The sequence below is a fragment of the Ochlerotatus camptorhynchus genome, unplaced genomic scaffold (assembly GCF_037179485.1).
Source record: "Ochlerotatus camptorhynchus isolate MF236.1 unplaced genomic scaffold, CSIRO-AGI_Acam_v1.1 ptg000255l, whole genome shotgun sequence".
NCBI classification, from domain to species: Eukaryota; Metazoa; Arthropoda; class Insecta; order Diptera; family Culicidae; genus Ochlerotatus; species Ochlerotatus camptorhynchus.
This window is the reverse complement of record NW_027040745.1, coordinates 920836-935528: the sequence shown is the minus strand read 5'-3', so window position 1 is coordinate 935528 and position 14693 is coordinate 920836. Positions and strand designations below refer to the sequence as shown.

General features: G+C 40.1%; 1 protein-coding gene across 2 annotated transcripts in view; it reads left to right on the top strand.

Annotated features, from left to right (window-relative positions):
• LOC135704987 (netrin receptor unc-5-like) overlaps positions 1 to 14693 on the top strand; it is an 846608-nt gene that overhangs the window by 281928 nt on the left and 549987 nt on the right. For both annotated transcript variants that reach the window (XM_065226538.1, XM_065226537.1), the window contains one exon: positions 7617 to 8658. The gene's annotated coding sequence lies outside the window, so the exon portion shown is untranslated. The remainder of the gene's footprint in view (positions 1 to 7616; positions 8659 to 14693) is intronic.

Genomic DNA, 14693 nt, shown 5'->3' with positions numbered 1-14693 from the left:
ACCTTTCCCGAAGTGCGTGTGCTCCCGCATTGTCAGTTTTTGGGTGGATGCCAATCAATTGACTTCTCCCGGTTGCCAAGGTAAATCTCGGCTCAAGAATTCCCGACCCCCGAAGGTCACAGCAAAATTCCATCCACTCGTCGCACAGCCACCAAGGACCGAATGCCACGAATTCTCCTGCTGTGGGGATACATTTTTCCCATTTTGGAGATTTTTTATATGCTTTCTTCTCTTGTTGGGACTGACGAGCGCTGTGTACGAGATGGTACATAATGTATCTCCCACCAAGGTCTGCGGAGATGGCAAACAGGCTCCGGTCGGTATTGTGGGGTGTTTGCCGAAAAAACGATATTCGATTATTGCCGGGAATAATGCTTGATGCCTGCCTTCCGGGTGCTTTTCCACAGCAATTTACATCGAGCTTTCTCGGGAAAAAAGAAAAAGGAATAATGGCTCCATCGGCCTCGTCGGTGCTTTCGGCAGTTTATAGGAGGAGGGCGACGATATTACGATCATAATACTGCTGACGGTTGTTTGGACCTTCCGGTATAGCTTAAAAGTGTGTCACCAAGGCCGGGAGGGGCGTGGGGGGGGGGGGGGGGGTTGAACATTTACTCCATGGTGATTGATGACATTTATAATCCTCCGATGAAGGTTACGCTCGAGAGCATTGGCACGACGACGGCGATATGCTAAAAAGTGGATCATTTCAGTGGACCATTTTTCAAGTACGATGGAAATTTTTCCATGGAAATCAATCTGGATGGGTATAATGCGGTGCTGCTGGTGGTACGGGGAATTTAGTGGATGCTTGCGAGTGTCAACATTTTTTTTCTTGGAATCTTCTGTTGATCCATTTAAAGAGCATCGGTTTTGTGATTCAGTCATTTATGTGCGAGAGATGTTTAGAACCTAAACGAGCAATTCCAAACGTTATGCTAATTTTAGATCGTTAAAAAGTTCTTCAAATTATTATCATTACATTGCATATCGAGTTCTAAAAAGCTTGGAATTCGTTTCATTACTTCATCAACTCAGTGTAGCCGAAATTTCCCGATAGCAACTAACCACTCCCAACCATAGGAAGCAAGTTCTGCCACTTAGGTCAAGGTTCGTTCCGTTTGGGTCCGGAAATGAAGTCAGAGTGGCACGCGAGCCTGATTAGCTATCAGTCGCTTTCATCGCACGGCTTGCCTCCCGGAAGGCTCGTGCCAGTCAAGTTTCAACGACCACCGGCGACGACGACGACGACGACGACGACGACGGTGAGCTAATTATATGTTTACGGAGTCTCCAATCTACGCCCTTTGTTGGAATATGGAATCCACAGGAAAACACAGCCAACAGAACGGAAAGCATAAAAATAAACCAAGACTCCTACCAAATTAATGATGGGTGACCGTGGGAAGTATTTTTGCTTTGCCGTTCTTTGAATGAAGGCAGTTTGCTCTTGTTTCACGAATGGAAGTAACCTAGCTTGGCAAATTTTGCTTTCAAACGCTCATCTCTTCGCTGCCATGCATATTCATGATAGAGTAGAACCGAAATTCCGACTCAATGTGTGACGCCCTTTCAAGTGATGACATAAACACACGGTCCCACACCCGTATGATTATCGGACTGTTTGAATTTCATTCACGTGTCTAGTATTTTTACGGGCCTTTGAATATTTGCCTACGGCTTTGTGGCTCGTTATCTTCAGACAGTGAATCCATTATTAGGTACGTTGCTTTGCGGCTGTGTGTCGAAATCGTCTGAATAAACATACGATGTCACCGGTCGGGACCGAACGTTGGACGCCGCCGACGTCGATGTCAGAAGTCAATCCACTTCCGCCCATCCAATGCTGTTGTAGGCCCAAATAATTCCCTATGAATTGCCTGAACGTGACTCCACTTATACGCAGCGAATATTTTCATTTTCGGCATTCAAACTTCAATATCCAACCATAAGCTCCCGATTTTCTTCGAGCAGAACAGTAAATACGTAACTTGGCTTTAATCTTCAATTCTGCAGAGCCACCGAGGCGGGATCAGCTGGATGATTTCGCCTTTTGTCTGTCCCAAGCTCTTCGGGATCAGCCACTCAACGGCAAACTTTTCCCATCAAAATCCATCGAACTTGGATGGATCGATATCGCGCACTTCTCGAGCCTGCCTCGTGCCAACTGAGGACAAACAAAGTTTCGGATCGAAAATCCTCCACAGTGTGCCATTATTCTGGGTGGGAGCTCATTTTCCCTTTCCTGGTATATTATTTGCTTCGCTGGTGCGCTGATAAAAACCGATAATCCAGACCGGTGCGGTCTCCCTGATCCCTGCTTTCCATTCTTGTCACTTCGATGTTGCTACCGAAATGGCTCAAGCGGGGATGAACGAATTTCTCCGATGAAAACGGCAGAACTGTAGCAAGTAGGAGTTAAATATTGATGAAATTTTTTAACGGCAATTTAAGGCAACAGTTAACTGCTTATGATTGGGTCCTCGTAGGAAATATGCTGGTGCGTTTAACAAGGTGAAGTCGTGACTTTGGAAATCTGAAGTATTATAAAAAATATCGGTATTTTGAAACAGTCAGTCTTCTTCTTCTTCGCATTTCAAGCTTATTGCATATCGCATTTCAGTTTATTGCGTGCTCTCAACTTAGTGTTCTAGATGCACTTCCACAGTTATTAATTGAGAGCTTTCGATGCCTGTCCCATTTTTGCATTGGTTTAATTGTGTGGCAAGTCCAATCATACTTCTATGCCCAGGGAAGTCGAGAAATTTTCCTACCCGAAAAATTTCTAGACCGGACCGGGAATCGAACCCAGTCACCTCCAGCATGGTCTTGCTTTGTAGCTGCGCCTTTACCAACTGAGCTAAGGGAGGCCCCAGTCAGTCAGTCTGTCATGCTTGTTACTACGTGATTTTTCTTTTAAATAACTTTATTATTCTGTTTTTTAGCACAAGGTTACTTCATGAGTGATAAGCTCCGAAAACCGATTATTATTATTAATATTAGTTTTTAATAAATATATTCTCGGCAAATAAATATCGATCTACATTCGCTTCTCTTATGAAAGCTGTGGTCCAAACTTGATCAATTAATTGTTGGGCGCCCATCCAAATTACTATGCGCTCATATGAGCAAAATTGTACTAAATACAAACAACAAAAAGGTCAACAAATGAAATCTCGAACGACAAACCGTCGAATGACAAAAGGTCGAAAGGACAGTTTAACGTACAAAAGTCGAATGGACAAATGGTCGAATGATGAGAAAGGGCACAACAAATTGAATTGACAAAAAGTCGAATTGAAAAAGGTCGAATAGGCAAAAGTGCGAATCGATAAAATGTCGGCTGGACAAAAGGTCGAATGGACAAAAGGGCGAATGATTCAAAGAGGGACGATATAGAAAGGTTGAATAGACAATACATCGAATATCTAAAGGTGTTTGGTACAATAGGTCGAATGAACAAAAGGCCGAATGGCAAAGGTTGAATAGACAAAAGATCGAATGGCAAAACGTCAAATGGACAAAACGTCGAATAACAAAAGGTCTATGGTACAAAAGAGCGAATGAACAAAAGGTCTAAGGTACGAATGGATAAAAGATCTAATAGACAATGAGTCGAATGGATGGAAGGCCGAATGATTCAAAGAGCGACAACATAAAAATATAGAATGGACAAAACTTCGAATGACAATTGAACATAAGGTCGAATGATGAGAAGGGGGACAAAATGTTGACTGGAGAAAAAAACAGCGGATGACTCAAAGAGGGGCAAAAGATGGAATGGTGGTTAACTTTGTTGGGAAGCCCACTTGAATAAATAGAAAATAGTGGAAATAAAATTTGACAGACTTAACGCCAGACGACTGTTACGTTGACGATGAAAAGAATGAATAATATTGATAATGCAAATCTAGTTTACAGTGTTAGTGCAACTACGGATGGGGATGGAAAAAAAACTATACAATCTGCAATAAACTTGTAACCATAATTTGATAACAAAAATAATTTAATGGCAATACTGTTCCAAAGGATTCAACAAGAGGTTACAAGAAAGAACGAGAAGACATGAAAAGAAGGAAAAATAATGATAATGGATTATTAATACCCAGCGTCATAAGCCATAAAAACATTATTATTCAAAAGAACTATGCTTGTTTGTAAGATATATTATTTTCTTCTATTTTCTTAAGATATATGTGCGTATTATTATATTGTTCTCCTTTTTTGTACTATTCAACTTATTGTCCATTCGATATGTTGTCCCTCTTTGGAGCATTTGTCCAATTGTCAATTAGACTTTTTGTCTACCTTCTTGTTATTCGACCTTTTGTCCTTTAGACCTTTTGTAGCTCTTTTGATCATTCAACCTTTTGTCATCATTCGACGAGTAGTCCATTTGAATTTTTATTCCTCTTTGGGCCATTCGACCTTTTATCCCTCTTTGAACCATTCTACCTTTTTTCCATTCGACCTTGTGTCCATTCCAACTTTTTTTTCCATTCAACCTTTTATTCATTCGTCCTTTTGTAAATTCGACCTTGTTTCCATTTGAACTTTTGTCCATTCGATCTGTTGTCCATTCGAACTTTTGATCATTTAACCTTTTGTTTAATTGACATTTTGTCCATTCTTCCTTTTGTCCATTCGACCTGTTGTAAATTCGACCTTTTGTCCATTCGACCTTTTGTCCATTCGACCTTTTGTCCATTCGACCTTTTGTCCATTCGACCTTTTTTCAATTCGACCTTTTGTCCATTCGACCTTTTGTCCATTCGACCTTTTGTCCATTCGACCTGTTGACAATTCGACCTTTTGTCCATCCGACCTTTTATTCATTCGAGATTTTGTCCATTCAGCCTTTTGTTCATTCGACCTTTTATCCATTCGACCTTTCAACCATTCGACCTTTTGTCCATTCTACCTTTTGTCCATTCGATATTTTTCTTCCATTTGACCATTTGTTCCTTTAACCTTTTGTCCAATTGATATTTTGTCCATTCTTCTCTTTGTCCATTTGACCTGTTGTCAATTCGACCTTTTGTCCATTCTTCATTTTGTCCATTCGACATGTTGTAATTTCGACCTTTTGTCCATTCGACCTTTAATCCATTCGAGATTTTGTCCATTCGACCTTTTGTCCATTCGACCATTTGTCCATTCGAACTTTTGTCCATTCAACCTTTCATTCATTCGACCTTTTATCCATTCGACCTTTTGTTCATTCGACCTTTTATCCATTCGACCTTTTTCCTTTCGACCTTTGTGTCCATTCGATATTTTTTTTCAATTTGACCTTTTGTTCCTTTGACCTTTTGTCCAATTGTTATTTTGTCCATTTGACCTGTTGTCAATTCGACCTTTTGTCCATTCGACCTTGTGTCCCTTTTTTAAACCGTTCGAACATTTGTCCACTTGACTTTTTGTCCCCCTTCTTACCATTCGACCTTCTATACCTTCGACCTTTAGTCCTTTCGACATTTTGTCAATCGACGTTTTGTCTTTGGACCATTTAACTCACAATCAACATGAGAAATGTTCTGTTTTCATCTAGATTCAATCGGCGCCTATAAATGTGGGACAAAATATCACAATTTCAAATACCGTAAAACGGGGTATCTTTGATAATGCGGCTAACTTTGATAGTATAATATAAAGAATAAATTTACTCGCTGTGCTTTTTCCAAATAAGAAACATTGGTTCCATATTGTAGTGTAGGGTATTTCCGTTGATATGGTATATAGTTTTTAAATAGTATGTGTTACATATTTTACAAAAATATTAATAAACCATTTTAGTGTTTTTCGCCTCACGTTTCTCAGCAACCGCTCAACCGATTTGGCGCCAAATGATAGGTCTTGGGGTCCCATTGAACGCTATTGAACGGTTTTGGAATCGGTGAACCGGTTCCGGAGATATGGCCGGAATAAGATCCGGTGAATATGGGCCTTCACGCTGGATTTAACGGAAAACGTATCAAAACCATCATGCGACACATCAAATTACTACAGAATTCAAAAATAAGATCAATGCAAGTCGTGTTAAGTGTTCCAGACCACATTGGACACACTTGGACATGTTCCGGGTACCCCGGGGAAGTTGCTTGAATATGAATTGAATTAAAACCCATTAAATCACATTAAAATACGATGATAAGGTGATTGGTAGCCTCACCAAATAGACTACATCCGGATATATTCCGGGTACCCCCAGACAGTGGCATAGCGTCACTGGATGACACGGGGGTGGGGGGCTTGGTCACTGATAATGACAATAAAATAAATAAACTTGAATAAGTAAGAAGGGTCTGATCACACCATAGGTGGATAAATTCGGGTTTTTTTTAACTTGAATTTGTTTTCTGTCCATCTTGTTTTCCGTGCTGAGCACCAATGCTACCAACGCCAGGAAGGCAGCTTCCACACTTGGATCAACTCATGGACCGGGGACCAACGGCTTTACTTCCCGAAGGAAGGCGCGATTAGAGATTTTATGTCTCAGAAAATCCTGGCGGTGCCGACTGGGATTGAACCCAGGCCTTTTGGGGTGAGAGGCAATCACTACAGCACCGGCGCCGCTTGTTTTATGTTACCTTAACAGTACTGACAAAGTTTACATGAAAAAGATATAATTTCACAACTTTTTTTGTTACTGTGTACTGCAATTTTCATAAAAATTCTTCGATCTTCAGAAAAGTTCTTCAAACTTCTGGAATTTTTTGAAAACTTCATGGACGTTTTGCGAACTTCAAGGAAGTTCAATGTCCTCCGGGTAAGTTCTACGAACTTCAAAAGAGTTTAGTGAACTTTAGCAAAATTATATGCAAACGCCAGGAAAGTTCTATAAAAATAAGATAAGTTCTTCAAACGCTGGTGAAGTTCTGCTTACTTTAAATTTTAATAACATTAGGAAAGTACTGTGAACAAATAAATTCTAAGAACACTAGAAAAGTTTGAGGAGCTTCATCGAAGTTCTAGGAAATCCATGATAATGTTCAGCTTCCGTAAGCTCAGTAACCTTTCCACGAAGCAAAGCCTCAAGAACCGACATCGAATTTATTAAAAACATCCTCTCAAGAAAAATGCTCCACTTTCACCAAATAGTTTTCGATTCCTTCGAAACAAAGTACAGGTCATAAATCTCCCAAAGCGGGACAGATAAGGAAAACCAAATAGCCACCATCAATAAAAGTCACTTACTTAATCCCTACCTTCTTTACTTACCCTCATCCTGCTGCTCCAATTCGATCAACTTGATTGCATTTTGTCTCAGTAGTGCAACCAAAAGCACGCTGCTACACAATCACCTCCTCCTTCAGGCCATAAGTAAGTCACCAAATCCCACATCTCAATGCTTGGCACTTCATCGAACGACGACGACAAAAAAAAACCGGTAAGCGACAGAACCAGAACGCGAACCGTGATTGTTGGTTTTCCCAATTTCCTCCCTCACCAAATCCATTTTCTCGCCAATTTTCCCCGAGTAACAGCACCTTTCATGTTGGTTGTATTTCTCAATTTGACAACGAAAATACGAGCCATCCGTGCAGAGGATGAAAAAAAAAACCACACTCCAAGCAAGATCTCTAACAATAGTTAATTTAATTTTCCAATTGCAGGTATCACCTGGTCCAATAGGATTTCGACCCCGGGCTGCAACTCAACCAACAGCTTCACAGCCTGCCAACCGACCGACCGTGGAGGATCGTCCTTTCGTGTTCAGTCATCGTCGCGAATGCCATGCAACCGGTCGTCCTCGTTGTCCTCGGGTGTGGTGTGAGCGTTCGAGAGCCTCGGTAGCAGAGCAGAGGCAGATGACGCAAGCGGGAAGCTGATTGCGCAGGCAGGCAGCGACGACGGTGTGAGAGTAATATGTTACGACTAGGACAACTAGTTCTGGCAAAGGAGTACTAGCACCAGCAGGGATATTTATCCGAACAAACGGACGGAAGTGCTGCCGCTCGTGTCGTGGAGCACACATGTCGGTGGAAAATTTATAAGAGTGCTGTTTCAATTTGTGTGAAAGCGAATCAAGCGAATGTGGATGTGAAGTGAAAATCCCCATTTTTTGTCACGCTCGGGAGAAAAATTGCCATTCACGTGGATAAGCCGGGAGGGAAATGTGAATGGGTGTGTGAATGCTTCAGGGGGCTACCGGAATAAATAGTGAATAGGAAGAAAAGTGGTCTCCTTTGTGCACTTGGTCCTCGGTCGGACGATCGTTGGATGAATAGTTTTTTTTTTTCGTTATGTGTTTCTCGTATGTCTTCTGTAGCTAAGCGGGCCAATTTTCCGACAAGTCGTTGAGATCTGTTAGAGAGGGGCAAGTGGTAGGGCAACGGGGTTTTCCTCTCAATTTCATCAATGTTCTTGTTCCGCCGCTAGTAGGTTGTTGAAACAAAAGAAGAAGAACGAGCCAAAGTGAAAAGTCAGTACCATCACCGTGTAGTGGTAATCGTGTCGTCAGGAAGAAAGGAAATTCAGTGTGCACGGAAGGGAACGACGACGACGACGAAGAGCGAGTGTAATTAAAAATTTATTGAAAAAATCTTAATTAGAAAACAGCACAATAAGTGAAAGCGTGTGACGTTCGGGGGAAATTATTTGCTTGAACGGAAGAACGGAGCAATTGAGAGAACGACGAAGGTGTACGGATAGTCGGTGAGCAATAGGTTGATTGGGTGGAGATTGTTTTTTACTTTCTAGGGAGCGGGTAAGATTTCAATGAAGCACTGTTCAAAGCATATTTCGCAGAATATACTTTATTTGAGTAACAATGCATTTCATGGGTCTTTTGATGATGTAGATGATGATGCTGGATAATTATTAACGGTCATGACTTGAAAACAATTAACTCATATGGAGCATGACTTCAAAGAGATTTCGAACAACATCTAATTTTTGATACAGTTTTCCTAGGGACCATGACTAAATGATGTTACATATGTTTGACTTATTTCAAACCTCCTTCCTTATTCGTAGCGTATTTGGCCATACCTAATGCAGAGCCGGTCACAACTTCTGCAGACCTCCGTCAACCCTAAAATACTACATAATTTATATAAAAACCCCATAAATCCCCGAAATCCATAAAAAATTACTTTGTTAGTAACCATTCGGGCTAAGGCCTGGTTGTCTTTTGTAGCACACAGAAGCAAATATAATATATCAACTAGGCTACCGATCTACGATTGAATTGTAGGTGTAAAATGTATTGATCTTTCGGATACTGTAACTAGTTTTAGAATCGTCAGAAATGAAATTAAAAGTTATAGAATAATAAATATTTGATCTCTGAAGAAGGTCCACATCCGGACCGAAACGTCAGAACGAGAACATTGTAGTTCATTTGATATGCTATAAGACTGCCGAGCCAGAATCCGATAGATCATTACATATGCTGCCATAGAAGAAGTCATTCTACTGATAAGGAACCTAACAATCAACAAATCGGCCGGACCAGACAATATATGAGCGACCATCATAAAAACCACCATCTAGAATTTGCAAACATACTGAAAAATGTGTTTAACGAGATCATTGAGACTGGTGATTTCTCGGAGTGCCTGAAGACTGCTCGTGTCGTACCGACATTCAAATCCAATGATCCTTCATGTGCTAACAACTATCGTCCAATATCGGTGCCTCCAGTGATGGGTAAAATACTTGAACAGATGATTGCGTCAAGGGTCTCGGAGTTCTTGTTTCCCAATGATCTCATCTACAAACGACAGTACGGGTTTAAAGTTGGATTTAGCACTCTCACTGCTACATGTGAACTAATTGGTGAGATAGCTGAAGCGATTGATGGTCGAAAATCGGGGTCGGGGGCGTTATTCCTCGATCTTAAGAAGACGTTCGACTATTAAAGCTCGATTCAAAGTAAATCTGGACGCACGGTTTAATACACCACCGCGGTCCTGGTTGTTGGAACAAAAAATTTGAGTTTCATTGACAAAGAAGTTGGTGAAAAGTTTTTCTCGATTAATTGACGCATCCCGAAATTACGGATCATAGAACTTGAGAAAAGAAAATTAATTGTGCACAAACATCTAGAGAACCCTTTGTGGTCTGTCAGAAAAATAGCTAAAGTGTTAAAATTCCGAAAGTCAACGGTGAGTCTTGTAATCAAACGTTACAAGGATACTCTGAGTGTGGATAGAGCACAGCCCAAGCAATATTTCAAGTTTTATCAAGGTTTTAAAGCATTCTACAAGTCTAAATCATGGTCTACATAACCCTCATAAAACCCAAATTGTTACTTGGGAGCGCATCTATCATAATAGTGGCACTAGAGACAAAGAGCTGAGGAGAAAGGTGTTGAGGTACGTGAAAAGCAACCCAGGTGTCTCCATACGTGATTTGGCAAGGAAATGCGATTCCAACTTTTACACTGTGCGTAATATCCTTTCAAGAGAAGGATACAAGTCTTTTTGGCAACACAAGACCAACGTTATGTTTTGGCCGGATCTAGCCAGCTGCCACTACTCTAAGGAGGTACTAGAATGGTATGCTGCAAACAATGTTAATTTCGTCGCCAAAGAGATTAATCCTCCGAATTGCCCTGAGTTCAGACAGATCGAAAAATATTGGGCAATTGTCAAGTGAAAACTTCGAGGATGCACTAAAGAAGTGACAAATGCACAACAAATGCGTTTAAAGTGGAATAAGTTCGCCGGTACAGTGTCACCAGCGACTGTGCAGATCATGATGGCATCGATCACAAGTAAAGTGCGACAGTTCGTTCGAAACGGTGAAATGTAATAATTTTTTTTTGTAATTCGTTTATTTGTACAGGCTCAGTCGAATAAACTTCACAGAGCCAAGATATTCTTTTTCTTCAACAATAAGAATCTTAAAACTAGATTTAAGGGGGTTTAACCGATTACTCGCGGTCGTCTCGAGGTTAAGGAGTTTTACAATTTAAGGATGGGGAAAGGTTGAGAGGATTACGAATTTTATTTGTTTTAATGTGGAAACTATTTCTAAAACACTTACTTAAATCTAAAGAACTGATCATTTCAACATGAGATGAACATGAATACTACAGAAGGAATGTATATACACACACACACTTTCTCGCAAACACATTCATCTTGACAAATATACCAAATTAAGAAAACAAACTATCTACAACCTAAGGTTAATGAGTTTAAAAAATTGTTGATGTGTAGAAAAAAAGCGAATCTGTCAAATTTTCACTTCACTGGAGGTGTAAACTGATCAATGTGATGAAATGTCAAGTGAACTGCGAAAAGAGGGAAAAGAGATTAGTGACGTTGAACGCACGCACACTAGCGGAAGCAACGCCGTGTAAAGTTGTTTATTATTTTCCTCTCTCTAACCTAAAAAATGTATGAAAATAGACCTGTCAAAATAAGTTAATTTATTTTTCTCGGATATTCACTAACACGCTCTCACATATTGCACCAATACAACCGAACGTTAAAATCTCAATTGGAATTGAGATTCCAATTGGTGATTCCACATCCATTTTTTCGCAACCTTTTTCGCCTGTGAAATTTTATGATTTTTCACTTGCTTCAAATTTCACTTCGCTTCGATCTGCATATTTACTAAGCTTTAAATGTTAATAATTTAATAACAATTTGATAACATTCCATTCTGTTTGTAGCTTGTTGAAACAAAAAAACTAATGCACCGACCAATGCGCTGTCCTACGCCAAGTTTGCGTTCGTGCCCCTAGGCACAGACTCTTATACTTTTTTACAGATGGATCTCTAAAAGAGGAGTCCGCTGGTTTTGGCGTATTTAATGAATTTCATAGCGCTTCTCGAAAACTTGAAGCTCCTTGTTCTGTGTACATGGCTAAACTGGCAGCAATTCACTACACTTTGGAAACTATTGCTTCACTTCTTCCAGACCACTACTTTATTTTTACGCATAGTCGCAGTTCTGTCGAGGCTATCCGTTTCATAAGGCCGGTAAGGCACTTCTCGTACTTTTTCTTGAAAATACGAGAGCTGCTTAGTGCTTTCTCCGTGCGCTCTTTCATCATCACCTTCGCGTGGGTCCCTTGGCATTGCTCAATTTTAGGCAATGAGAAGGCGGATTCACTTGCGAAGGTGGGCGCTATGGAAGGCGACATTTATGATCGACAAATCGCCTATAGTGAATTTTTCTCTATTTATCGTCAGCAGTCGCTCGTTAGCTGGCAACATCAATGGAGTGAAGGGAGCTTGGGACGATGGCTGCATTCAATTATCCCTAAGGTATCGAAGTTTGTATGGTTCAAAGGGTTGGACTTGTGTCGAGACTTCATACGCGTGATGTCTCGTCTCATGTCCAATCACTATTGTCTAAACGCTCACTTGTTCCGTGTGGGGTTGGGAAACAGCAATCTCTGTGAATGTGGACAAGGCTACCAGGACGCTGATCACATCCTTTGGTCTTGTGCTGAGTATCGTGGAGTCAGATCACATTTTTATGATTCCCTTCGGGCTCGAGGTAGACAACCTAATGTTCCAGTTCTGGATATTTTTGCTAGACGCGATCTGGAGTTTATGAAACTCATATATGTTTACTATAAGAATATTAACCTTCGATTGTAAGTTTGATTAATCTTGTGTTTAGTGTGTATTTTGTATGTGTGGTTTTTTTTCAATGTTTGTTTTCAAGATGAATAGAAATAATTTCATGTTTTAGGATTAATTAAATATTTGTATCGTAAACCACATTTCATGTATGCTTTCGTTGCATCAATTTATCCAATTAGAAGCTGAAAGGAGTGCTTTAAGGGTTCAACGAACAAAGTACTTCCTTGAAGGTGATCTTACAGGACACCTTAGCATTTAAAAAAAGTTTGATATTGATTCTCTCGTATTAAAAAATGAAGACTGGATGGAGAAAAAATATAATTTCGATCGTTTATTCAATGCAGCAGAATTTGATCGTAATGTTTGGGTAAGTGGGGGACCAAACATCCGTCTAGGTTTAACTGTTTTTTTATTCAGTCGGTTCAGGATTGAACAATCGTGTGGGAGCAGGGGTAGCTATCTCAATTTCTATGGGTTACTGGCCAACCGTGTTCCAAGCAGAAATTCTTGAATGCTCTGTAATATGCTTGCGCAGAAATTATAAACATTCGAATATCTGTATTATGTCTGATAGTCAAGCAGCATTAAATGCTTTAAAATCAGCAACATGCAATTCAAAACTCGTATGGGAATGTGCAATGTCACTTCAGAAATTGGCCTGTCAAAACCAAGTAAACATATAAATTGGGTTCCTGGCCACTGTGGAATTGAAGGGAATGAAAAAGCCAACACGTTAGCCAGGCAAGGATCATCTCAGCAATTCATAGGACCAGAACCATTATGTGAAATGAATAAAAATGAAAGTGGAGACCAATTGAAACAACAATTCCGTTGCTAGGCAGTCGAAACGGTTCATAATTCCGAACATTTCAATGACTAGCAAAATTTTAGAATTATCAAAGAAAGATCTCAGTGTCTATACTGGTTTGGTAACAGGACATTGTCCATGTAAATATCATTTGAAGTTAATAGGAAAACTTCAAGAGGATATGTCTCGATTCTGTGGCATAGAAAAGGAAGACTCTGAACACCTGCTATGCTCTTGTGCAGCAATTTTCAATAAAAGGCGTATTTTTCTGAATAAGGGGCTGGCATTTTTGGAATGCAGGTCCCAGCCAAGTAGTACATTTTATTCAAAATGTAATACCTGGCTGGGAAAATGCTTCTATATCGGTCGCTTCACAAAGATGATATATATGGCTGAGTGTGCAATATGTAATTTGGGGATTTTGGTAAGTGATTTGCCGGTTATCTGTGTGGGTAAGTGTGCTCGTGTATTTCATTGCAAGTGCACTACACTCACGTGGACTCAGGCAAAGCTTATCCCAGACGCCAATGTTCTATTCAAGTGCAGTAATTGTCTGTCAGATCAGAGTTGTGACGAGCAGAATGTATCGGTTTCGGATACCACAATGCTGGGGGAAGCAATGAAGCAATTGTCTTCTGTTGCTGACTCTATCACTGGTATACGAAACAACGTTGCTGCTCAGATAGACAACGCGTTGAGAATTGGCATGGAAAAATGCAACAAAATTTGAACGATTCATTAAGATGCTTTGAAAAATTAATTAGTGAGAAATGGAATACGATGACTAGTTCATGTTTTGAAATTAGTACGGAAAAAAATTAGCTGCATGGAATGGCGCATCTAGGGTAGTTCATCCTGAATCGGACCGAAATCCCAGACGCAAAAAACGTAAATTTCAAAATAGTGACAACGATTCGACTGATGATGTTTTTCAAGAAAATGCGAGTTTTGCGGATGTTGTAAAAAGATCTAGTCATGCAAGTAAAAGTAAAAAATATTAGTAACAGTAACAGTAACATTAACAGTAACAGTAACATTAACAGTAACAGTAACATTAACAGTAACAGTAACATTAACAGTAACAGTAACATTAACAGTAACAGTAACAAACAGAGTAATCGTAAGACTCGTCCGGTCATTGTGATTAAACCGAAAGAGTCCAAACAACCTTGCGAAGATACTCGCAAGTTTTTGAAAACTCAGTTGGATCCAAAAACACACAAAATCAGTAATTTTAGGAATGGTAAAGATGGCTCCATTATTGTTGAGTGTGCAACAGGAGCAAACGTTAGTGATGTAAAAAATGGTATTGAAAGCAATCTGGGTGAAAA